The sequence below is a fragment of the Lissotriton helveticus genome, chromosome 5_1 (assembly GCF_964261635.1).
Source record: "Lissotriton helveticus chromosome 5_1, aLisHel1.1, whole genome shotgun sequence".
Lineage (NCBI taxonomy): Eukaryota > Metazoa > Chordata > Amphibia > Caudata > Salamandridae > Lissotriton > Lissotriton helveticus.
Genome location: NC_136065.1, coordinates 256,084,541 through 256,110,392, shown reverse-complemented (window position 1 = coordinate 256,110,392; position 25,852 = coordinate 256,084,541). Strand labels below are relative to the sequence as shown.

General features: G+C 42.4%; 1 protein-coding gene and 1 long non-coding RNA gene across 6 annotated transcripts in view; one reads left to right on the top strand and one right to left on the bottom strand.

The window, feature by feature from the left end:
* The window catches only part of LOC144754408 (torsin-4A-A-like), a 132,627-nt gene that overhangs the window by 89,359 nt on the left and 17,416 nt on the right, over nucleotides 1-25,852 (top strand). Inside the window, exon 1 of one of the 5 annotated variants that reach the window (XM_078642138.1) lies at nucleotides 22,294-22,390. The exons of 3 other annotated variants lie outside the window; for them this stretch is intronic. The gene's annotated coding sequence lies outside the window, so the exon portion shown is untranslated. Of the gene's footprint in view, nucleotides 1-22,293; nucleotides 22,391-22,658; nucleotides 22,684-25,852 lie in introns of those variants that run through there. One more of the 5 variants, XM_078642142.1, reaches the window with a different exon arrangement.
* On the bottom strand, nucleotides 5,349-7,012 carry LOC144753087 (uncharacterized). The gene is made up of 6 exons (XR_013594194.1): nucleotides 6,965-7,012; nucleotides 6,807-6,872; nucleotides 6,627-6,713; nucleotides 6,473-6,540; nucleotides 5,994-6,106; nucleotides 5,349-5,589 (listed from the first exon to the last, which is right to left on the bottom strand). It is a non-coding gene; the product is annotated as an uncharacterized LOC144753087 (long non-coding RNA).

Below are 25,852 nucleotides of genomic sequence, written 5' to 3'. Positions count from 1 at the left end.
TCACCAGCCTATTGTTTTCCCAAAAAGTCATACATAATATGCAAACATAGTGTCCCTCTTTTAATGTGTGGATATTAAGATCATTGCATTCCACATTATCACAGGCTATTGTTTTCCCCAAAGATCATAGATAAACTGCAAACATAGAAGCTATTGGCATTGTAAATGACAATGCCATTTATTTATCTGTTTCAAAACCAACACATAAATAAAAATGTTGTCATTTACAATGCCAATAGCTCTAACTTTTGCAAAGGCGAGACCGTTGCATTGTAAATGCTTGTATTTTATACTGTTTTCAACTATTCATATTCTTCCATGTATTACGTTATCTTCTATTTTTTATACCATATTTGTGTTTTATTCCTCTTTAATCACTGTATGATATTTTCTCCCATGTGGCTCTCTTCTCCCTTATTCACTTTTTAAGTTCGTTTTCTCTTTCTCTTTCAAATTGCTTTTATCAGTCGTTCTTTTAACTTACACTCCAAATGTCTCCATTTTTTCCACTTTATATCGGTACATCTCACGTTTGTTGACAAAGGTCAAATAGGCTATGTCTTCTGACACATTCATGCTTATTTAGAAACTGGAGTGTGCTTTTGTTTCTCTGTTTGCAAAGTGAGAGGATTTTGTAAAAATGAGGTAGGTGGCAATCCAGCTGAGGTACGAATGAAAAGACCGTAGGATGCCAGTTTTTTTCAGTACACATATTTCAAATTATATCAGCAAATAAAGTCATTTTTTGTAATTTTGAAGTGTGAAAACGAAGATTTTGGTAAGATCAAATCAAAAAACTTTACTTGGTGATGAACAAATGACAAATGTTATCTGAAACCCAATTTCTACACATTATCATTTTCGCACCATGTAGTTTTACTAGTAAAACTGGACATCTATGCAAATTGAGTGGCCATTCAACCAGGACATACTGTCTGTAAATGACAGTGTGCTAATTCACTAGTGCCCCGAAATGCACCACTGCTTACATATCACACCCATACCACTCTCCTGCTGAACTGGCGCAACACATTTGCTGCACTTGCTTTTTTGTAAGATGCTTGGGTTCTTCACAGTACATATGGTTTCAGTGATATAACATTAAAGGCAGCACCCCCACTCTGAAAAATGTTCGAACACCACTGCTGTCCTCTTTATTGCAAGTGCCAGAAGCTATGAAGCACTTGTACTACTGCGGACGGGATATCTGACCCATTTGTACGGGAGTATCCTGTCTGCCAAACTCTAAACCAGACCCATAGTTTCCCTCTTGAGAGAGCTTTGTCTTTCTGGGGCACAGCATCTCTTTTGTGTTGATACTTATAAGTGTTAGAACATTAAAGTGTCTGGAAGGTGGTACCACACTCTGATAGACGGTGGTGTGCCAGTAACACTGGGCACTTGAGTGTGTGAATATCTACCCACCATATTAGCAGTCTAGAAATGGATAATATATGCACTACATTAATTTAGAGTAAGATAACGCAGATCCAAGATAGTGGGCTGGAGACACATTTGTGGAACCTGGAAGTGCCGAACCCACCAGGCCAAGAACCTACACCTTGCGCAGAACCAGCCTAGATAGGAGGCTGCTAATTATCATGCACAAGAATCCGCAAATATTGAGTCCAAGGGGATTTGTAGGGTGAACTGAGAGCACAAACCCCACACATAAAGCAGACAGCTCACTGCAGATTACTTGAATTGGGTGTATCTGGAGGATAACACATATAGTAGTGAAGTGACAACCGTGACAAGTTGCTGGCCTCATGCGGGCATGTGTCTTTAAGCCCAGCATGCAGTTTTGTAACATTAAGGTTGAGTCTTATAAACTCCAGTAGATAACCCATTCCTGCACTGCTTATCTGTAGGCAAAAGTTTCATCATTATGTCATTGGTGATTCTTACTACACTACATATCTGACCTCCCACTCACTACTCCATGGTTCTGTGCAGTGTCAGGATTTGTGGGCCCACAGCTTCCCAGGTTCTTTCAAGAAGCAATTGGTGGCCCCTGGGGAGGCACTGAATGATCGTGGTCATACTGCCCTTTCTGGTATGGCGGCTCAAGAATGGCTTGGCGAACCTGTATTTCGGGCTCCCTTTGTAGGAGTGAGTATGCATGGACACACACATAACCCGTAACTGAGTGGGACAGTGGGCCTCACCTGAGCAGGACTGAACAGGCAGAATATGACCTTACTCGTTAAAATAACTACAAGAGAATGAGCCAGTTCCTGTATAATGTTCCACCCACAAAATGCCCTATTACAGAGTCTACTTGCTAAATTGTGGTGGTGCACTGGTCGTTGAGTCCACCATGGGCCGTCTTGTCCAGGGACTTGTACTCATGGTCCAGCAACACTTGCAGCCAAGGCTGAAGATCGTTGAACCATGTCTGGCTGTGATAATATTTTATGGTCAAATCCTATCAAGAACGATGCACAGATGGTTTGAGTTGGAACTGTGATTGAACCCAGTTTTCTGCAGGGCCTAACACTCTGAGCAGTAGTGCAGAGGAGTTAGAGGTCAGAGAAACTACTAGAGAAGTATACTGAAAAAGCTTTAGGTAGTCGGTGGACATTAAACGTGGTAGGGGCTATCAAGCCCCGGTAGGAGAAATTCTTTACAGCCTAATGCATCCTCTGAACTGGAAGTTTACTGGTGCAAGCTGTTCTGAGAAACTGGAGCAAAAGCAATTCTTTGTCCTGGAGTAAAACACTTCAGATTTAAACCGATTGTAGGAAAAGCCAATCCTCTAGTATTCTTATGCGGAGAGCCGTTCTTCGCGGTAAAGTGCGGTGAGATGTCCTCAGTGAGTGGGCCTGGATGCCCCTTATGCAGCCGAGCACACTTTGACTGTGAGCTGCGTAGAGGTGCCTGTGATGGTCCAATGTTTGTTTTCAAACTTACTAGGAGGAAGGAGCTGCAGCACAGGTCTTTTGCTAAAACTAACTCTAGAAATAGAGTTTCACCTTTAGTGATATTACTAAAGAGGAGTATGAACACTATTAGGGAAATGGTACACAGTCTTTAATGCAAGTTAACCCATCTTGGGATCACCAGATTGGCTTGATGGTTAGTCTGCTCCTGGTAAGGTGTATTGGCCTTGAACATCATCATGATGACTAAAACAGGACATGAATATGTCTACCGCTCTAAATGGGCGACAAGCGTTTTTATGTGTGGTGGAAGTGGTGGCAAGTGAACTCTTTCATCCATTCTCAAAGGATCCACACTAACAAGCTTCTTATAACTTGTGAACATGGGAGCGGGTGGTGCATGGTAGGTTGCATGTTGCCCATACCCTACTGGGAACTTAGGACTCTATTAAGTGAATGGGAGGAAAACCTCCTGACTGCAGGCTGAATTTTTATGATACCCCCATTATTATTATAATTATTAATTTTTGTTATTGCTGTTTGCCAGAGGAGACGTGGCCTTACTTTGATACTCAGAGTACCTGAAGTGATAGTCAATGGATGGCTGGCTGGAGATTTTATTTGCTCCCCTCTCTCTGTTTCTGGCATGTTTGAGATGTGGCAGGCCATATGTGAAGTTGTTGGGTCGGAGCAGATGTTTGCACCGGCTGCTTGTGAGGCTTACCCGCCCACACACACAAACCCACATCCACTGGCCAGTGGATAATTGTTTCATGATTCCTACGTTTCTCGTGACGCCTACGTTTTGGCGGTTGCCCATTATAATGCTGCTCCATGTTTGAGCAGTTCGTTTTTTTTATACCTGTTATGTGGGTTCCAGAGTTGGGAAATACAAAGTATGGGAAGGGAGGTGGGTGGAAGGGGGCACTGAATTGACTTACACTGCATGAATATGGCCATGATGCATCCTAGATTTGAACTCCAGACCTGGAAGATAAGGGGCATGGGACGGCAGCCCGACAGCACAAAGTCGTAAAGTAAGGATTTTGTCTAAGTTAAACTTAAGTTTTGGTAAACTTAAAACTTAGGTTTAACTGAGACAAAATCCTAACTTTACGACTTTCGGTATTCACAAAGGGCATTTAGGAGTAGTAAAGTTAAGATTCCTAAGTTTACTACTCCTAAATGCACATTGTGAATACCAAAAGTCGTAAAGGTAGGATTTTGTCTCAGATCAATTTTGTGAATCAGGCCCTACGTTTATAGCAATGCTGCTTGAATGCAATTAACTATATTTAATTTAAAATAAGAATGTTGGCTCTGCTGAAACAATGATATGCTTCCGGAAGTCAGCATCCACTTTTGTAGGGCACAGGCAAGTTAATCTTTCAAACCATATATAATGCACATGTTTTCAGAAACTGCAGTATCACTTCCCTGTGTTTTTTGGCAGGTCTGGTAGAGTCAAAATAAGATACTGCAGTGACTAATATTTATTCAGGCTGCCTCTGGGCTCCAGTGCTTTCTTATCTTTGCTTCTGCGGCATGGGAACCTCTTGCACAATCACACAGTCAGGGCCCTGGGGATGAAATATATTCGTGTTAACCATACAAAGCACAATGGCTCTCCTTTAACAAAGACGCTAAATGTAAACTGCTCTACACACTGTATACAACAATCATTAGCAATACACATAGGTCTGGTGTGGGTACTAGCCTTGTGGATTTATCAATGCTTGTTTTATTTTGCCAGGGTGTTTGCAAGCTACATTTAAACTGTTCTGCACAGTGTGTACAAAAATCATTAGCAATACAGATAGGTCTGATGTGGGCTACTAGCCTTGTGGATTTATCAATGCTTGTTCTATTTTGCCAGGGTGTTTGCAAGACGTTATTGTCGGGGAAGCTTCTGGGCGCTTCTCAGTCTGTAAAAAAAAACTGTGGCTAAAATCAAAAATATTTTGAGTCTTAAAAAGCACACATTGCCATAGCAGTACCTGGCACTGAAGGGAACTACTTTGTGTGAGTGTTGTCATTCTCTGTGAACTTGCCCTATGGCTGAAGTCTGCAGACCCATTGCACTATGCTGTATGTTTAATGTGTATGACACAATAACAGACCAATGGATGAAGAGGGCTGTCTGAAAGCCACTATAAATATATCACACATACAATGTAAGTAAAATCAAAAGGGATTGGCTAAAGCCAGACCTATGACTATACCACTACTGCCTCGCTAATAAAAGAGAGAGGGACCCCGAAACCAAAGGGATAGGGTTCCACAAATGACACAAGTCAAAATATAATTCCCTTTGGGCGAATTACCGTAGACACACAGGTTCTTACAGACACACACATAGACTCACCAATATCAAATTATAACAAGGAAGCAATATAAACAGTTTAAAAATGTTAATAGAAGTAAAACACTCTAATAAAAATAAAACTTAAACAATTTATTGGCATACATTATATTTTGTTAAAAAATGGGAAACACATACAAGACGGAACATTATATAATAAATCAAATCAACATTCCAATTAAGAGGAGCTACGGAAAAGGACTAAATTCCAACAAAACACTTATTTAGAATTTTCCTTAATTTCTTATTCCAGTTTTGCTCCTTAAGCATCGACGCGTTTCGGCGGTATATTTAATGTCTGACCGCCTTCATCAGGACAATTGTAATAAATGTTTCCCAATGGTTCTGAAAATTCAAATAAAACCAATCTTAGTTGTTCATAATAACATCACATCACATTATTAAAAAAACATAATGTATACACATTTCGACATCCCTAAACATATATTTAACATTGCTTCCAGGTTACACTAGACAGACCAAACTTTTACTAGCAGCATCATAGTATATGTATATACATAAACAAATCCAAATCATGAACAATGTACTTCATTTCGTTTGATCACATGGTTATCTTCCTCGTGTTAATTATATCTAGTACATCCTATATTGATTATGCACAGTGCTATATTCACAGAGCCAGCAGTGTTGCTCTATGTTGGTACTATCAATAAGGACACAATAGGGCCATTACAGTCTATTTTGGACCAAAGAGGTGGTTATTGTGACAGACATGATATATCACCTACCTCAACCGATAAAAATCGCTCAGTATATGATAAGGGGTACTCTGCCTCCTTCTCACTTGTAGGAGATATTCGTCCAGCGAATTATCTTCTCAACGTTTAAAAACAGAATCGTCCTATGTACGATAAATAAACATCTAGTTTAATATTAGCAGAGCCCGATGTTTTTTAGTGAATGAAGCTAGTGATCAGATTATAGAGCCTAATACCCCATGCGGTCTAAACATAAAATTCTAGTCAGGCTGTGGTTATATCTATATTAACATTGACCTCAGTACGGCATATTGTTAATATCTTACATAATGATCAAGTCACTAGAGATTGTTTCACTCTCTTCAAGTAGTTGTTGCATAAGATTACAAAGTGCACTCAAATCTAAGTTTGCTCTCATAAGTTATACCCAAACAACATGTTTTCACCCTGAGAAAGAGGCAACAAGATTCATGCTTGCCACAAAAGAAAAACGCACACCTCCTACTTACTCGCTATAATAATTTTGTTGGAGGGCACAGCAAGATACTTTCTGAACTCCATAAATAACAACTGTAATCTATGGACAAAAAAGGCACTGTTACGAGCTGCCAAAGGTAAAAATATATAAGCAGCTCTAGCTATTTCCACCCTTTTTATACTTACATAAGTCAGGGATAGTATAAACCAAACATGCGGTAAAAGTGTGATCATTAACATACACAATCTGTAGATTCAGAAGTCAGAGATCCGCTGGTGAAGGGAAAAGAAAGAGTTCATATTTTATTCCTAATCTATACTTATGTGAACGTCAAATACTCTACTCATAGAAGAGAAATGGCTTACTTAATAATATACGGTCCCACGTTACGGGAATCATGGATCACACAAGGTTCTAGCTACGTGCATTCCCTAGGAGGCAAGAAGACAGACGCGACTCGTATTAGAAACCAGTTACATAAATGCGTAGCGTACCGACTAACAAACAGCCATCCTTTCCTTACCTTTTAGTTCATTTGCTTAAAGCGTCCCGCGTGTTGGAGTATAATGCTCAAAACGGCAAACAACAATGTTGTATACGGCGTCAGTTTAAATACTCTCCCAGTCCAAAGGATGTTCACGGAGTTCCTGTCACGTGTCCAAATATAATAGATATAAATGACGGACTACCGAGACGAGAGCACAAATAAAGATACTCACTTCCTCCCAGACGAAAACCTCCCGGTTTTTACACGATATATAGCGAATATCAACAACGGACTATCTAATAGAGATAGAGCTGACATTGCTTGTTTTACTTAGAAGCAAGATAGGGCACTCAAAGCCCACACTCAATATCGTCACTTGTGTCTATTGTGTAGAAATACCACACTAACGATGATATCAACCGATCTTAAAGTATATATATTTTTATTTTTTCAAATACTTGATAAAAGTGCCACGATATTTATTAATTATATTCATGGCTCATATTCAGTAAAAAGATGAGTCAAACCTATTTTAGGACACGTGACAGGAACGCTACGCATTTATGTAACTGGTTTCTAATACGAGTCGCGTCTGTCTTCTTGCCTCCTAGGGAATGCACGTAGCTAGAACCTCGTGTGATCCATGATTCCCGTAACGTGGGACCGTATATTATTAAGTAAGCCATTTCTCTTCTATGAGTAGAGTATTTGACGTTCACATAAGTATAGATTAGGAGTAAAATATGAACTCTTTCTTTTCCCTTCACCAGCGGATCTCTGACTTCTGAATCTACAGATTGTGTATGTTAATGATCACACTTTTACCGCGTGTTTGGTTTATACTATCCCTGACTTATGTAAGTATAAAAAGGGTGGAAATAGCTAGAGCTGCTTATATATTTTTACCTTTGGCAGCTCGTAACAGTGCCTTTTTTGTCCATAGATTACAGTTGTTATTTATGGAGTTCAGAAAGTATCTTGCTGTGCCCTCCAACAAAATTATTATAGCGAGTAAGTAGGAAGTGTGCGTTTTTCTTTTGTGGCAAGCATGAATCTTGTTGCCTCTTTCTCAGGGTGAAAACATGTTGTTTGGGTATAACTTATGAGAGCAAACTTAGATTTGAGTGCACTTTGTAATCTTATGCAACAACTACTTGAAGAGAGTGAAACAATCTCTAGTGACTTGATCATTATGTAAGATATTAACAATATGCCGTACTGAGGTCAATGTTAATATAGATATAACCACAGCCTGACTAGAATTTAATGTTTAGACCGCATGGGGTATTAGGCTCTATAATCTGATCACTAGCTTCATTCACTAAAAAACATCGGGCTCTGCTAATATTAAACTAGATGTTTATTTATCGTACATAGGACGATTCTGTTTTTAAACGTTGAGAAGATAATTCGCTGGACGAATATCTCCTACTAGTGAGAAGGAGGCAGAGTACCCCTTATCATATACTGAGCGATTTTTATCAGTTGAGGTAGGTGATATATCATGTCTGTCACAATAACCACCTCTTTGGTCCAAAATAGACTGTAATGGCCCTATTGTGTCCTTATTGATAGTACCAACATAGAGCAACACTGCTGGCTCTGTGAATATAGCACTGTGCATAATCAATATAGGATGTACTAGATATAATTAACACGAGGAAGATAACCATGTGATCAAACTAAATGAAGTACATTGTTCATGATTTGGATTTGTTTATGTATATACATATAATATGATGCTGCTATTAAATGTTTGGTCTGTCTAGTGTAACCTGGAAGCAATGTTAAATATATGTTTAGGGATGTAGAAATGTGTATACATTATGTTTTTTTAATAATGTGATGTGGTGTTATTATGAACAACTAAGATTGGTTTTATTTGAATTTTCAGAACCATTGGGAAACATTTATTACAATTGTCCTGATGAAGGCGGTTAGACATTAAATATACCGCCGAAACGCGTCGATGCTTAAGGAGCAAAACTGGAATAAGAAATTATGGAAAATTCTAAATAAGTGTTTTGTTGGAATTTAGTCCTTTTCCGTAGCTCCTCTTAATTGGAATGTTGATTTGATTTATTATATAATGTTCCGTCTTGTATGTGTTTCCCATTTTTTAACAAAATATAATGTATGCCAATAAATTGTTTAAGTTTTATTTTTAATAGAGTGTTTTACTTCTATTAACATTTTTAAACTGTTTATATTGCTTCCTTGTTATAATTTGATATTGGTGAGTCTATGTGTGTGTCTGTAGGAAGTATACCACTACTGCCTACAGAACGTAAGAGAAAAGAGCTTTTTCTCCTTGTGCTCCTTCGTGGATAGCTGTGTATGGATCCTTCCTCTCTGGGGCAGACCCTAAAGCATGTTCTACACTTCTCCAGCTCTGTTTAAAAAGAAAACTCTGGTATCTGAATTGAAAGCAACTATCACAGACTCCCTTCGAAGGGATCACCTCCAGTTTTAGCTTATAGCCTTTGGTCATCTTCCTACCTCCGCTCGTCTTATGGTCTAAACCAGGAAGTATATAGCTCCAGGAGAGTTAAATTCATGGCAGATTTTCAGCAAATTATTTGACTAGTTAAATCAGCTTGCAAATTTCTCTATATGCAAATTAATGTTATGTGGCTATCAGTGGCGGCTCGTCCACTAAGGCAGAGGAGCATCGCCCCCCTGCTCCAAAGGAAAAATACACTGATAATAACGTATTGTTGTTATCATTGTATTTTTCCTGTGGAAGTCAGTGGTTCGCAGGGCGGGGCTGGGCAGCGCAGGGGGAGAAGTAGTTTGTACTCTCTAAGTGCGCATGACTGCTTGGCTGGCCCTATTGGGCCGGCCAAGCAGTCCTGAGCACTTTGTATGTTCCCCACCAGGCTGCATTACACAGCCTGGTGAGGAACATGCAAAGATTCCAAGTACCCGTTGGGGCACCGAACCAAGGCGCTCGGGTCAATCACAATGCTGCATTGCAGCGTTGTGATTGGCTCAGAAGAGCCTGCTGCCCGGGTGCTTCCTGCTGCTGCTGCCAGCCAGAACTAGGATCGGAAAGATGAAGAGGACGGAGGAGAGGCGGCCGTCTGTCTGTTTCAGGCAAGTCCTTTTTAATTATTTTCCATTCCTGCCTCACCACCCCCATTCGGTAGCAGCCACTACTAGTGGTTATCCAGATAATTGAACATGGATCCCTCCGACCAGGACCTGGGTTGCCAAACCTCAGGGAGAACTCTACCATGAGGCCTTTGGTACTGAGGATTTTCCCGCTGGCCCACCAAGTGTTTCACTTAGCTGCACAGAAAGGTTATAGATTCCGGGCCTGATATTTTATTTTACTGTACAATTTGAACCTTGTCAAATCTAGTTTAATAGTTTAGTACCACGAAGCAGCAGTGTGTGTGCCACCCAGCTCAGTGGTCAGCTCCCTCACAAATAACTAATTTGGTTATAGAGAACTTAACATAACGCTGGAGCTTATCTCCAGTGACCCTGCATGTGATCAAAATCATGCCCAGATTCAGGTTTGAGGTGAGCACTGGAGAGCTTGCTAGATGCATCCAATGCCCTTCGCCTAAACTTGTAGAAGATGGGTAACTGCGCATAACAGTGACATTATGAGTATGTGGTTCTGAGCAATAACAAATAGGCAACAAGAATGAGATTTTAGTTGCCTTGAGGTCATTAAGAACTCTGGGGTGAAAAGCATGCAATGTTATGACATTTATGACCTCCCATACCCACTCCCACTGTTGACATGTGCCTACGGATCCATCTCATTTATTTCCTTGATCCCGGTATTCTTACTTGGTCTCTCCCCTATTACAGAGTATCAGATACTGTCTCGCTAGCGCCAAGATGCTCCTTGGAGTGAACGTTGCGCTTTACAAAATACCCTCATTCATTCATTCAGGGATACACAAGCCGAAGGTGAGGCACGCACATCACCATACCCCATGGTACGTGAACAGTAAGGGTTCTGCCCAGTGTTCTGCCACTTATCCCAAACACCCTTTTGATATATTCCTATTTCTCAGACAAAATACTTGTATCATGCCACACGCTTCCCACTGCATTATCCTCAAAACACTAAAAAAAACTGGTTTCGTGACAGACTCCCCCACCACCATGTGCCTCTGTATAAAACATTGGTATTGTACCAGAATATTGGAACCAACATATAATCTGACAGAAATACCATGGCTTTATTATTATTTATAAAAATGTTACTCCATTTCAGTTAATAATAGAAAATCTACACCGAATAAACCAATATTTTTTGCAAATGATATTTAGGACAAGATAGTTCTGCCAGATATATTTGTGTTAATGATATTCAGAAATACTACCACAAAAACCTTGGTGCCCTGCCACCCAGCACACCACTCTCACCAACATCTCCCTCGCCTTTGCTCCTGCCAAAAGAAGAGGAAGTGAAGCCAGCAAGTGCTGGCCAATTAGAAAGCAGCAAATAAGAGTGACAATGAAGCTAAAGAATGCTAAGCAATGGGCGGGCTGCAGGCCACTTATTGTATATGATATCTATCACAAGTGAGAGCGCATGCAGGGTATGCTCTGTCACTGGGGAGATCTAAAAAGAATACTCACTTGTTTTGCAGTTCTGCATGGCTGTGAATGGGCCAGGGCCCTTCATTGGGTGGGACTGGCAGACCTGGCTATCCTCTAGAACCTGGCCTGGTTACCAGGCTTTCACTGACCAGGATTAGCTTACAGCGGGTCCACACGCCCTTTACTTTTGGTTTTGCCATAGTTTGATCAGCTTGTGCAGATCTCTTATGGCAGCTCTAAAACGAGATTTTGAGGTGCAGCATAACTGCATACACCGGCGGAGTCAAGATGGGGGTACTGCGGTTGTTTAAAAAAAAAAAAAAATGTTCTTTATATATAGCGCAAACTTGACCCGCGGGTATTGGGTATCGGAGCGCTTTACATAGCACCACTTGCGTTACATGAGGACATATTCAATTTTGTTAGGCACGGGGAGATTAAGTGATGTGCCCAGAATCACAGGAGGTTCAGCATCATTGCCGAGACTCAAACCCGGTTCCCAGGATTCTAGGTCGACCGCCCTAGCCCTTAGGCCAACTCCTTATCTACTGTCGTCCCACTATGAAGAAACAGAGTTTAGCGCATTGCACTCACGACTACTCTTCCTAATGTCTGTAGAAATTTATAAGAGAAAATCTGTCTCCATTTACCTGTCAGCGCAGGTCAGCCAAGACCCACACTGACTTGGGAGATGCAGCAGTGCACCCGCAATGTCCTGCCTCCTACAGGTCACTAGAGAACTGTGGCAGGTGTGGACCACTGGACCACTGTCCGAGAGAGTGCGGGCTTCAGCGGCCCTGTGCTTCCATTTTCTAAAGCTAGAGCATCAGATAGCTGGGCTTCGAAACCTGTCCACGCTCTTTCATACATTACTATGATTTTCGAGTCTGGTCCACAGCTGGTCACTCAAAGCTTATTTTGTGATCTCCACTTCTGTCAGGACTGCCTGAATAACATGCTTGCTTCTTGTAACTCTGTTTATTCTGCAGTCTCCTCCGTATAACCCCAGCCAATGCCTAGCCTTCAGTGGCCCCATGTTTACATTCCTATTCCTCTACTCTAGGCCTTTAGTTTAAACTATTTTCTTTAAATAAGTACGAAAAGGAGCTGCATTAGCAGGATTATTCCAGTATACGTGGATACAGTATTTCTTTAACAATTTCAACCCTGCTGTGTTTTACGGATATTGCACTTGGGAAGTTCATGAGACATGGAAGGTAATTTGGAAACAAACTAGATGATGCATTTTAAAAAACCCGAAAACATTTATTTTTCATGGACAGACTCGTTGTACTTCCTTCGATGTCCTGCCACGTATCCCGAACCATCTCTTTCAGACTTTTTTCCAACAGGATACCATGTTGTCCCAGGGAGGGTAAATTTGCCATTAAAGCTATTTACTGGAACACCCATCTGACTGGACACTGCATAAAGCTGGGGCTCACAATGGGAGCCCCGTTGAAGGTATGGGTGATCTAGAAATGCTCCTCTCACAGGCTTGTACAATATAAACACAGGCAATGCCTTGCATTTGACAGCTCAATGTACTTCCATTGGTTCAAATTAAGTAATGACCTGATGAGAATAAATTGTAACAGAAAATTCTAGGACTGCAAACATGAGGTTTTAGAAGCATATGATGAATGACAAGCCGGTGAATTTACCCTACCTTCAGCCAATCTCCTTGATCCAACAATAATTGATTCTTCCTTGTCCAAATGCAGCGTGAAGTGTTTCACACTAAACTTCTGCAAAGTGCTCTCCTGTGTATGTGAGCACCTCTCCTTCCATGATGTATTATTTGCAGAATACAGTTATTGAGTGGGCAAAGTAGATAGGAACGGTAGATGGAGGTGAATCAGTTGAAAGGCTCAGCAAGACCTTAACAATGTTTTGCAGAGTGCCAGGGCTAACCACCCTTTACTCTCGGTGCTCTATAATTCGGGCAAAGCATGTGTAAGGATCCTAAAGCTGTGTTTGTTCCTTTCCAGGTGGGCAAGGATTGTACTCTAGGCGTCTCATTAACCGGAATCTAGATATATTCACCAGCACAATAGGACGTTGGTGGTAGAAAGATGTGTGTCCTTTGCAATGGTTTTTAATGATAGCCATAGCGCCCGCATAACATCTCTTTCTGTCTCTCGCTAGACTATACCAGCAGGAGGTTCACATGAACATCCTCCTAGACGGTGGAGCCCTTTGTGGGACTGCATCAATCTTGGTTAACGCTGATTTCCAAGGGCTACATGTTGAATTCTGTCCTGCTGAAGACAAGCAATCCAAGCAAGGTGTTCCTCTCATGTATCAATAGGATCCCTCCATAATGAGAATCTCCTGGAGGTGATTCTGCTGGGCATACTGGCTTTCTTATTGATTCTAATGTCATGGATTCTGACACAGTGATTTCATGATTATAGTTTGGACATATTCTCTGACATAGGTAGTCGAATGGCCATATTCTCCGATGCAATAATTCTGACGGGCATATTCTCTGAGAAGAGAACATGTCCATCATAGTTTCTAAGCAGGAGAAAAAGACCATCAGATTCAAAAGCATTGCGCCGGCAACACCTATAAACTTACTGTGGCAGAGATTACAGCCATCAGAATCACTGCGTTAGAAATCATGTCATGATTATTATTGTCTCAAAGAATATGCCCTTCAGAATTATTGTGTCAAAGAATGTGACCATTCTTCTTAACCCCTTGGCTGCTGGGGCTATTCCCCTGCTGTGCTGAGGGGCGAGGGGGGCGCACAGCGCCCCCATGCTCATGACGAGCTCAGCTCGTCATGAGCCACGGTGCTCCAGTGCTCATGAAGAGCTGAGCTCGTCACGACCACGCCCGTTTAATGGAACGCTCAGCACAGCAGGGGAATTAGTCCAGCGTGCGAGCGTTCCACGGGCCATGACGAGCTCAGCGCGTCATGAGCACCGGAGCACCTTGGCTCATGACGAGCTGAGCTCATCATGAGCATGGGAGGGGTTAAAGGAAAACATGGAAATTGCAAGAATAAGTGTGATGTGAAGAGGTCAGCAGGGGCCTCAGCATATAGAGCCATAGGGCTTCAGTACAAGTGGAGGGTGACTAAAGCCCCGTGTGAGCTGTGCTGGCTCTTGATCATGGTGAAGACAGAGGCCTTCTTTCAGACTTTGTTTCCCCCACTTTATAAACTGTCCACGGGCAGGCACAAGCCACTGAGAAAAAAAAGCTTCACCGTGAGAAAGATAGTAAAACTAATGAGCAGTATGGATAGCATGCTATAGGTACAGGTGGGCTATTGGAAGCCAGCACCACAAGGCCCTCCCACCTAATCTAGCAGCTGTGAATGGGTGAACCGTGAGTCGTGCCCAGGGTTGGCCTTAGAGTTAGAGACGCCTGGTGCGACGTTCTTTTTTGGGGCCCCCATTAACCTCTTTCTCCACAGATTCGCTCACTACCACCTTTCAACAGTGCTTAGGTCCTACATTGTTCTCTTTATTAGCTCCCACACTGTTCTCTTTATTTTTAGCCGACCTTCCGGGAGAGTTGGCAGCAACTCATTTGTTTTCCCCCGAAAATAGGAGGTAGACTTTTGTCACGCCTACTCTATGCAGATGATTTGCCAATTCTGGACGTGACCCAAGTAGGACTGCAGAGGAAGTTAACTGAGTTTAATCATTAATGTGAGGCTAATAAATTGAAGGTAAACATGGGAAAAATAAAAATAATCATGTTTGGGAAAAAAGTAAACCATATAAGTGTCAATTAGGTAATAGAAGGGTAGCGGTCATGTCCTATAAGTATCTTGGCATGACGTTTACCAGTCAGCTGAGTTGGACCTTGCATCATGAACGTGTGGAGACGAGGGCATTAGAGATGATAAGGGGACTTGTTCACTTTAAAAAGATTTATGGTGGCCCCTCCTGGACACCCCTTTTAACTGCTTATAACGCATGGGTGGTCCCCACACAATGCCTCTAAGGAGCTGAGTTAATAGCCTGTAGTATGGAGGGAAGCTGGAAGAGGCGTGAAAGTAAATGTTTGAAAAAATTGCTGGTGCAATGTCCCAATCGATAAGATTAGAGGGAAATTTGCAGGCCTGGAACTTCTTAGCCTATAAATCAACTTTGCATTTTTGGGATGAACTCTTTGCCCCAAATACACAGAAGATATCATCCTTCTGTGCTGCTGAAATAGAAAGGAGTAAATTACAATGGGCGAAGAAGGTAAAGAAAAGATTGGAAGACATCGCAGGAGCTCTAAAATTAGAATTAAAAATAGCCGAGGCGTCACTTTCTAAGGCAGAATTAAAAATAGCCTGTAAAAAAGAATCTAGGTTGGCGGACTTGAAGTATGTAAGGAACAGACCCTCCGCAAAACCTATGGTAGATTCAGGGGAAAATATGAATGTATTTCCGTATTTATCTGCACTTCCAGATACCCGGTTACGATTAGTACTATTAAAATTCCCAGTAGCATTAAATGTGCCTTATGTAAGAGCTGAGAAACTTGAAGGCTTTCTAGAGCAAGAGAATAACTGCACATGTGGACTCCCTTTTCAAAACTTCAATGTTCATGTTTTAATTGATTGTCATCATTTTCATAGGCTTAGTTGCCTGATTTTAAATCCTCTTTTTAAAGGGTATAATATAAATTGTCGAAACGACGCACTTGCACTTTTGTTAAGAAAGGAATTCTTTGATGTGGCTTGCGCATTGGCTAAATTTCTTAAAATATGTTTGGATTAGTGGCCTAATGTGTTTGGTGGTAGGGATTCTGCGATTTTAGTTGAAGTATGATGGATTGGTATTTATATTGTGTACTTATATATAAATTGTTATTGATTTAAAAAATGTATGGTTTAAAGACTGTTTAAATATTTAAAAAGTATGAACTGAACTTCCAACAGTGCCACTAATATCTCCACGGCCCCGCTGTTACATGCATTTCTTTTGATTTATAGTGCTACTTATACCAACCCTATGATGTCAGAGCACTATACATCACCCACGTTATTCAGAGGCAATGAATCGTACGTGTGTAAATCAGTCTATACAAAAAAGATTGAGAATTACTGTTCTGTGAGCTGCATGTACATGCTTATTTATTTATTTGTTTTATATAGCGCTAGCTAGACCCAAAGGCATCAGAGCGCTTTACAACAGTAAATGTTCACATCAAAGATAACAAATTCTCTTTGCAGCAGGCATGTTAACCCTCTACGCTACTTTATGATGAGTCAAAACTGCCACTAAACAAAAATGTCCATCTCTTTCAAGCAGAAACATTAACCACCTACGTTATCTTGACATTTTTAATGTTGCCTGAAAACTGTTGGAGACAAGGAAACAGCAGGTGCTTTGAAAAGCCAAAATGTTTCCCTGAACACAGTGCCTCTCCCAAGGTCGCGACTGCACCAGTCACATCGCCCTGAGGCCAGCCCTGGTCATGCCCCTGCTTGTGTCGTCTCTGGAGGGATGGAATTTCATTTGGTGTGTGCATAGCAGATGTGTTGATTAGTCTTTTCTTTCTAACACTTTGTTCTGAGCCTGAGAATACTGCTTATGCGGGTATTGACTTTGAACTTGTTGCAGGCAGAGGAGCCAGTGAACTTTCTTGAGAATTGGATGAACTGATCCCATCTTCTTAGTTCCTGTTGTGAGTCATGCAGGTTCACATAGGGCTCTCTTCACAGAGTCGTTTAAGGCTCTCCAGCACAAGATATTAACTTGGAAAGTAGTCTAATATAATCACATATCGAGTACTTTCAAGGTTAATGGCAGAATATATTAATTACAGACCTAGGGATAGCAATGGAGTATCCACACCACCAAGACTGTGGTCAGCCCGCCAAATTTAGATGCAGGCGGACTTTACGTTTATTCACTACTCTGTTTCGATTGTGGTTAAACCCTTCTGCCTTGGCCTATGGAGTAAGGACCGTCAGAGGCAGACCTCTAATTCTGCCCAACCCAAATTAAATGGGCGGAATTAGAAGTCCCTTTTCACTGCCTGTCACTACCATGAAAACCCTGAGCGTAAGAGGCAGTGAAAATTGCTAAATTCTTCCCTCGCTGTAGGAGTGCACTCCCATGGTGAGGGCAGCATTTTATTTTTTTCAAAAAGAAAGTCCTACAGCAGGGAAAAAATAGTTTAATGAGAGGCTTTGTCATATTGATGGAGCCCTGCATCAAACTTTCAACAGTGGTATTGTGGTTGCTGCCAGTGCTTTAGATATGACCCCCACCTTGGCGGTCATTTCTAAATTTGGCACACGAAGTAGTCGGGACCTGGCAGACATTAAGTCCTTTACCAGGCCAATGGATACTAAACCATCCGCCAAAGTATAGATCGGGACCTTAATGAAATAACAGGACCTGATAAAGTTAGAGATGTCGACTCAGCGGTAATAACATTTATTCATAAGGAAACTGCAATAAAATCCATTGCACCTTTCAAATTAGCAGAATATGCTGGTAAACTCCTTCAGCAGCCTGGTATAATGATACCCTGAAATTAAAGAAATGTGAATACAAGGCTCTAGAAAGGCAGTGATGTAAAAATGTGCATTGACATGATAAGTGTAGATATATTGAAGCCTTACAAAAATATAAAAAACGAATCAAATAAACTAAAATGGCTTCCTATTTAATAGAATACAGGCTTGCAGAAACTCTATAGCACTATTCAACACTCCACTCTACTTTACGACATTCCACTGTAGTCCACTCTACTCTATGATACTTCACTCATTAACACTTTACTCAATGCTGCGCTACTCTACTCCGCGACACTCCACTCTACACCATTCCACTCTATGACACTCCATCTCACTCCACTCTGACAGCTTTTGACACTCTACTCCACTCAACGACACTCCCTCTACGACAATCTACTCCACTCTATGCCACAACACTCTACAACACTATACACCCCTCCAATCCCCTCTCCTTTATGCCCCTCCACTGCACACTCTACTCCACTCGATGCCGTTCTATTCCACCCTACTCTGCTCCACTCTACCCCACTCCACACCACTCTACTCCACACCACTCTATTCTACTTTGCACTACACTACTCCATTCTACGCAAATCTATTCCACTCCACTCTTCTCCTATCCATGACTCTATAACCCTCCACTCTATTTCTCTCAACTCTACAACCTTTACATCTATGACACTTTATGACAAAATACTCTACGATACTCCGTTCTACTACACTCTTTGCCACACCAAGACAGATACTGTACTCCACTCTACCCCACTCCACTCTAAGATACTCTACACCCCTCCTCTCTATGACACTCTATGCAACACTCTCTATGCCACTTTACTCCACTACTTTGCGCTACAGCACCCCACTCTACGACACTCTATGCCACTCCACTCCACTCTAATATACACCCCTCTACTCTATTTATTTATTTATTTTATTTATTTTAAAAGTGTTATATAGCGCTGGCTAGACCCGGAGGTATCAGAGCGCTTTACATGAGCATCAGATCATAGTTACAGATTACATCGTTACAAAGGTTACACAGTTCTTAGAGCATGGCAACACAGTTACTTGTACGGTCGAGAAAAACAATAAGCACAAATACGTAAGGGTAAAAGAAGGCAAGGTGAGAGATTCAGGGGGGGGTTGGAGTAGGGGAAGTAGACAGATAAAGAAGGTGGGAAAGAGGAGGGGAGGGGGAGGGTGAGAGACACAGCATGGGGAGAAGAGGGGAAGGGTGACAGGGACACAAACCGGTAGACGAGTCAAGGCAACGTCCAAAGTCCAGTAAGCTGTGATCCCAAGGGAAGTGGTATCCCTTCCCTATCTCTATTGCGAGAGGCTCCCTTTACGCAGTGGACTCTCTCAGAGTCTACACCATTCCACTCTACACCATTTCACTCCACTGTACTCCACTCAGGCCATGACATACAACTACTCCACGAAACCCCATGACACTCCACCCCATGACACTACACTCTATGACACTCCACAAATTTCCACTCAAATCTATGCTTCTCAAGGACTGTCCGCACCACTCCACTCTACTAACACTCTCCTCTACACCACTAAATTTAATCCATGCTGAACAGCAGGTACGCTGGTGTACAACATGGCTAACATGATGTTTCAAGGCTGCGAATTCACTGGGGTTCTCTGCAGAGGCCGAAATGAGTGAGCAGAAAAGGCAAAACGTTAGAGGCTTGAAGAAGGGCGGGTGGAGTTGCCTACAGAATGTCTCATTGCATGTGAAGAGGGACTGCTCACAGATGTACTTGTGCAAATCTGTGTGTTATCGTTAGCACGCTTTGAAGTCAGAGACCCACGTTGGTGCCTCATACCCAGGGCACAAGTCGTAAAAAAAGAAGTAGGGGGACGCTGTCACCGGAAGTGACATCGCGACTGGAAGTGACATCACGAAAGGTGCCGAGCTCCTCGTCCCAGAGAGGCCAAAGAGTGAAGTCCAGCTGTTTGGCAGGGGGACGGTGTCCCCCCGGTAAAATAAGTGTTGGGACACCGTCCACCTGCGTGGTACCCCGACTCGAGCCCTGCTCATACCAAACATCACCAATGTGGCGAGTTAACTAAGAACAGGAAAACATTATTGCATTATACATTCATTGTGTGAGCAACAGACAGTGTTGCAAGGGCCTCTGGCTGGGAATCCTTTTTTATGTATTTAATATACTCTTTTCTGGCTCCTGGTCCTGTTTTTATCAGCATCCCTCAGTTTCTTCTTATACCACACGCAACAAACTGGATTTTCGCCTGGCACTTTAATAATGTGTGTTGCCATTTTCATAGACCCTGCTATGATGTCAGTGTGTTATCTTCAGGATATGGACAGATCCTTTTGGCAGAGGCTGGGCTCGCTCTGCTATTGTACTGTGCTTAGTGGTTTGAACCTGTAGTTATACAAAGGTCGAACAAGGGAGCTCAGGGGACTAATGCGGCCGTGTGGTGTCCTCTCTGCATCCTGGAGGTAGCAGGTTTGTGAATCTTGGAAAGGCACTCATCCTTCTGAGACTGATACACTGGGCACTGTTGGCCAATAATTATTACTGTGATTGGCAGGCCTGGCGCTAGGCATGGGCAGTGTGGGCAGCTGCCCAGGGAATGGCACTCAGCCTACCAGCATGGGGCCCAGCACCGGTGGTGTGTCCTGTTGTTTCCCTAGCAATCAATTTGAAAGAAAGGTGTCTCCTTGCAATTAGGTTCCAGGGAGCCCCCCCCCCCCCCCCCGGCCTCTCAGGGATGGTGTCTGGAGGCCATGGGGAGGGAGACGCTTCCCCTTGTCCCAATTGTATGGAGACCATTCAGAGACACTGCGTGAGGCCCATTATCCAGCATATTACCGCCCTACAGCTTTAACTTTTAGCCCACAAGCAATTTTCACACCTATCCAGCTGAGGGTGTGTGAGAATTGCTTTTGGGTTGAAAGTTAAAACTGTGGGGCGCTAAAATGCTGGACAATGGGCCTCACATAGTGTCTCTGAATGGCCTCCTTTCAAGGGGTCACTTATTTAAATTAGAGGGGCCTCGCACATTCCCTTTTGCCCCAGGGCCTCGCAAACCCTAGACCCGGCCCGGTGATAGGAGCAGGCTCGAGGCCGTCAAATCAGACTGAACCCACTAAGCTTTCTTACTGTTATACAGAGACGTCTGCAGCAGGACTAAAAAAAACCTTTGAAACCTACAAACTTTAGGTAACTTTAGGCCTACTCAACAGGCAGCAGCGTTAACTGATTGAGCACGCCTGCCGGGCTCGCAACATGTGAGATGCAGGAAACAGGCAAATCTCTGCAGCAGGCACGCAACTTTTCAGTGAGCCACGCTCACCTTAAAATCAAACAGCACAAAACAGCGTTTCAATAAAATCTTTAAGTTGTACAAATAATCCAGCCAAGGGCCAGGCCAACAACATTCCCTTAGCTGCCAGGTGTCCCAGTTCTATGCGTGACTAGTTAGACCAGTCCGGTTTTTTTCTTGGAATTCCGGGACTTGTAGTCTATTTAAACCACTGCAAAACCAGAACTTCAAGTAAAATAATTCTAAGAAAAAAACGGATTGGACCAATTAGACTTGCACGGACCTGGGAGCATTGGATGCATTGACTGGTTGAGAGCGTCGCACTACTCACCTACCTGTTTAAGATCACTGACTGTTTTAAAGCTGCCTATATATATTCAACATGTAAGTTCAGTATACTATAGACCACATCTCAGGTTGGACAACCTCGTGGTGATCACGCACGACATCAAACAACCTGCAATATAGGATCAAAACAAAAAGAACAATCCGTCCAACCACACACCCTACAAGCTGTAGTAAAGTGCGATCCATTTGTTCAAGCGCTTCCGTGATTCACAGAGCTGCATACATGATGCAACACAATACAATCCTTGTGTGACTTTACATCTTGTACATTTGCAATTTGTTCCGTGTGTATCCTCTTTGTAACGCATGTAATCCGAAGTCCTTATGTTTTTTCAACGGGTGCTTATGTAAAGCGCTCTGACACCTTAAAGTAAAGTTCGCGCTATAGAAAATCGCATAAATAAATAAATAAATAAATGTCAGTACCCTCGATCAAGGAATTTACTAAGATGTTGTCTGGGAATTTCCGGCGTAACAGGTTCACCAGAGTCTACCATTGTTAGGGCTCAGCAACAAATGCTGTTTTCTTTTTGGCCAAACCTACAGAGTGGGTCTATCAGACGGACCTTAAACATCTCAAGCTAAACGATGAACGTGCCCTTTGGAGACGGCCCCTACACGCAGCAGGTTTTTAAGTGGGAGCAAGAGAGAAGGTGTGGCAGGGCGGGAATTTTGAAGATGAGACAAAGACTGCGGGCAGTGAGATGAGGGCGGACTGTAGGGGCTGAGGAAAGAAAACCTAAACCGAAGAGGCAAAACAGGTACGCGTAAAGCATCCTGTGTATGCGGATATGCGGCTCGGAGCAGCCGATTGACGGGAGGAAGAGGAAGAGTATCACGGCCTTATCAGCGGGCCCTATTTGACTGAAAATATTTATTAGACTGAAGTCGTTTGCCGCATTCAGGCGTGAGTAGCTCATCTTGTTATTGGTGCTTTGCATTCTGGGACTTCAGGTCCAGATTGAACAATGGGACTGCGCGCCCCAGAATGCCAAGCCAAAACAAAAACTCTGGAACGGATGTTTTATTTACGTTGCCTGTGAAAGAACTGCAGGTGAGTCCTCCGATATAAATCGAGCAATAAGTAAGTGAACCAGAACCAATGTGCGAGAGTGCGTTCAAAGATGGTGAAAAATCCAGATTCGATATTTTAGGGGAAGGCGGGCACTTTATTCCACAGGGCATTTCCCCAGTGTCCCGAGGGCCGGTTTTAAAAGCCCAGGGCCGCTCCTGGGGCCTCTGTTTATCCAGCCCCCAAACATAAACTGAAGCAGACACTGACTGGAAGGGTTCAAGAGAGAATAGAAATAACGCGTTCAGAGAGGGAGAAAAGAGAGGAGAAAACGCGAGAGGTGGATAAAGACTGCCCAAGTAGGCGAAAGGAATGTGGCTGCTTTTCGATCCCCAGTCTGGCCCTCCGGGCCCTACCCGAAAAATGACCCCGTACGCCCTATTTCGTGGAACGAAGTGTAGGAAGACTAATTTCAAACGAGACCGGATTTTTCCTATCTTTTTGTAGATCACTAGTTTGGCGCCTTCTGTATATTTTTTTTAGCGTTTCGAAATCCGTATTTCTCCACACCATCGGAGGAGCTGTGCTTGAGGATGTCTGTGCGTCCCTGCTCGGGATTTTTGCCTTTGATTTTTCAGTATCACCACAGTGCAGATTTTCAATTTACAGTAAAGAAGTGATAAGCTGCTAATTGTATTTATATAGTGTGTACTAACCCAGACTAGGCGTTGAGGCGATTTTCGGCTAGTAGCAGCTACCCCGGAACTAAACACTAGGGTTTAATAATTGGTAGATAAGTGATTTTTTTTCTTTTCTTTTGGACATTAGTTGAGTTAGGCACGAGCTTTTTATTTAATGTTTGTTTAGTAGATGTTGTTGTATCGAGCCGGAATTCGGGGAGAGATATTTTAAAAGGAAGGAGTTTGTTCGAGTACCCTGCCCTTCCTGCAGTCTTTTTCAAACTGTGGCTACAACGAGGCAGGGTTTTCTGGAATCGGTTCTTAGTAGTGGGAACAGGTGCTGCGATTTCACCGGATAATGATGTTTAATGTACATTCCTAACATATAATGCAAGGAGCCACTTTTCTGCCCTCAGTAGGAAGTAAAAACATCACAGGGAACTGCAAGTTTATTAGTCGGTGAACAATGTTCTGGGTTTTTTGGGTACTTCATTATACTGACGGTCGTAGAGTTGAGAGGGAGTCCAGCTGGATTCTGAAGCTGTTCCCAGAATACACACTGCAGAAATTACTATAGGAGGTAGTTCCTCTAGTTAGTATACTTTGTGATTGGAGGCGGGAGGAGTTAACTTATTCAGTTAGCACTTTGCCAGCTATCGAAGTCTGCGTATTCCAAAGCTGGACTTTAAGGACAGGGTGGAGGTTTCATTACATTGTCGCTCCAGTTCAACTTCATAAGGGCTTTAATGAAGTCTTATAAGCATAGGTGAACACACCTGCTCCACAACATACACATAATATGCAAAAACACGTGCAACAAACATGCTTACAATGAAGAAACTAAATAGAATCCTATTAAATACATCCGCAAAAGTTAGTCCTTAAAAAAAATATAAATCATGAAAGTAGCTTTTACACTTAAATCTAAGGTGTGTTTGGTTTAAAACTTGATGCCTCACCTTGGTATCTCTCTTCCTGACTGTTCTTGGTTTCTCTGCCACTAATCCTTTGCATGTTTAGAAAGCGAGACCTATTGGCTTTGCCAATGTGGGTTGTCTTTGTGCAGTTTTAGTGCTTGATTAGTTGAGTTGCAATTGGCTCCCTGCCCTCATGATTGATTGAACATGTTTCGCACGTGTGCTATAAATATAGATTATCTCTTCTGAAGATGTCTGCCCTTTCTTGAAGTGGTGACTTGTGTGATCTGATTTTATGTGTAAACTCCAAACACTTCATCGGTTCGAAGTGTATGTAGAATGATTTATACGTCAAAGGTGTAATGGTCTTTGGGCTTGTCACCAGCTATTTGGCCATTGCAAGGTTCTGTTTCAGCAGTGTTTCCATCTCTGATCTGTTTAGGCAGAACCCATCTTCTGCCTCCAAAGCCTATTTCGTGGCACAAACTGTTTACCCATGGAGCTGTGATGCTTTTCTTGAATGTGTCATCATTCTATTTCCTTGATGCTGCAGACAGTTGCATACCTTTGTCGGCTTGACTGAAGGAAACGCGCTGGTATTAAGCAACAAACAGCAATTCATATTTCAAATTGAGACTGGTGCCATCAAGCTAACTCTTCCTCTCGTTTGTTCCTTGGTGCTCAAGACTAGAGGGGCATATTATCAAGGGGGTTTATCTCCGCTTTTTTGGCTTTAAAAGCCAAGAAAGCGGAGATAATTATCTCCCTTTTACCTAGCTGTCGCTAACACCAGTTAGCGACAGCTAGTAGGAGATAGCGACCATCTTGGGCCCCACTTTGCATGTCAGTGATATTTATCACTAATGACATGCAAAGTGGGCGTGCCAAGATGTTAGCGACTGGAAACAGTCGCTAACATCGCTATCTCCTATTACCAACTTAGGGAGATATTCGCGCTAAGCGCGAATATCTCCAAAAGCTATCACCTGCCCTGAGCAGTTCTTAGCCATGTTATCCAATGGGAGGTGGATAACATGGCTAAGAGCATTAGCTTGGTAATGCATGAATATCGCTGACTTTTCAGCGATATTCATGCATTGCGGCCGATTTTTATCGCATTTGCGATAAACATTGGTAATACCAAGGTTTATTTGCGATAAAAATCGCCGCAGCTCAGCGGTAAATTTTTGTCTCTAACCAAGCAATAGCAATAATTATCGCTATTGCTTGGCAATATGCCCCAGAGTTCGTGCATATATATTTTCCTAGTTTGAGCAATGTTTAGTTTCAGCAAGATGATGGTAAAGGCAAAGGTCTGCTACTGAAAGGTTTAAAAGTCCTATTTTTAGGTCCAAGCCTACCAGACAGTGCAGGTGTATGGTTTGCGACATCTTGGGGACTTTCGGTAAGCTTCCCTGGGTATGCATTAAGCTTGTAGTTTGCCTTTGTCTTTGCGGTTTGTAATGCACATTTGCTTGCTTTCTATTAGCTGGGTCTATTTGTTTTAAGCTGTTCAGCTTGAGTTAGGTCATTTGCCTTGCCCAAACCCGATTTTACTGTATTCGTCCGCCAGTGCTCGATTTCTGTAAACTGGCCTTAAATTTGTTCTTATCT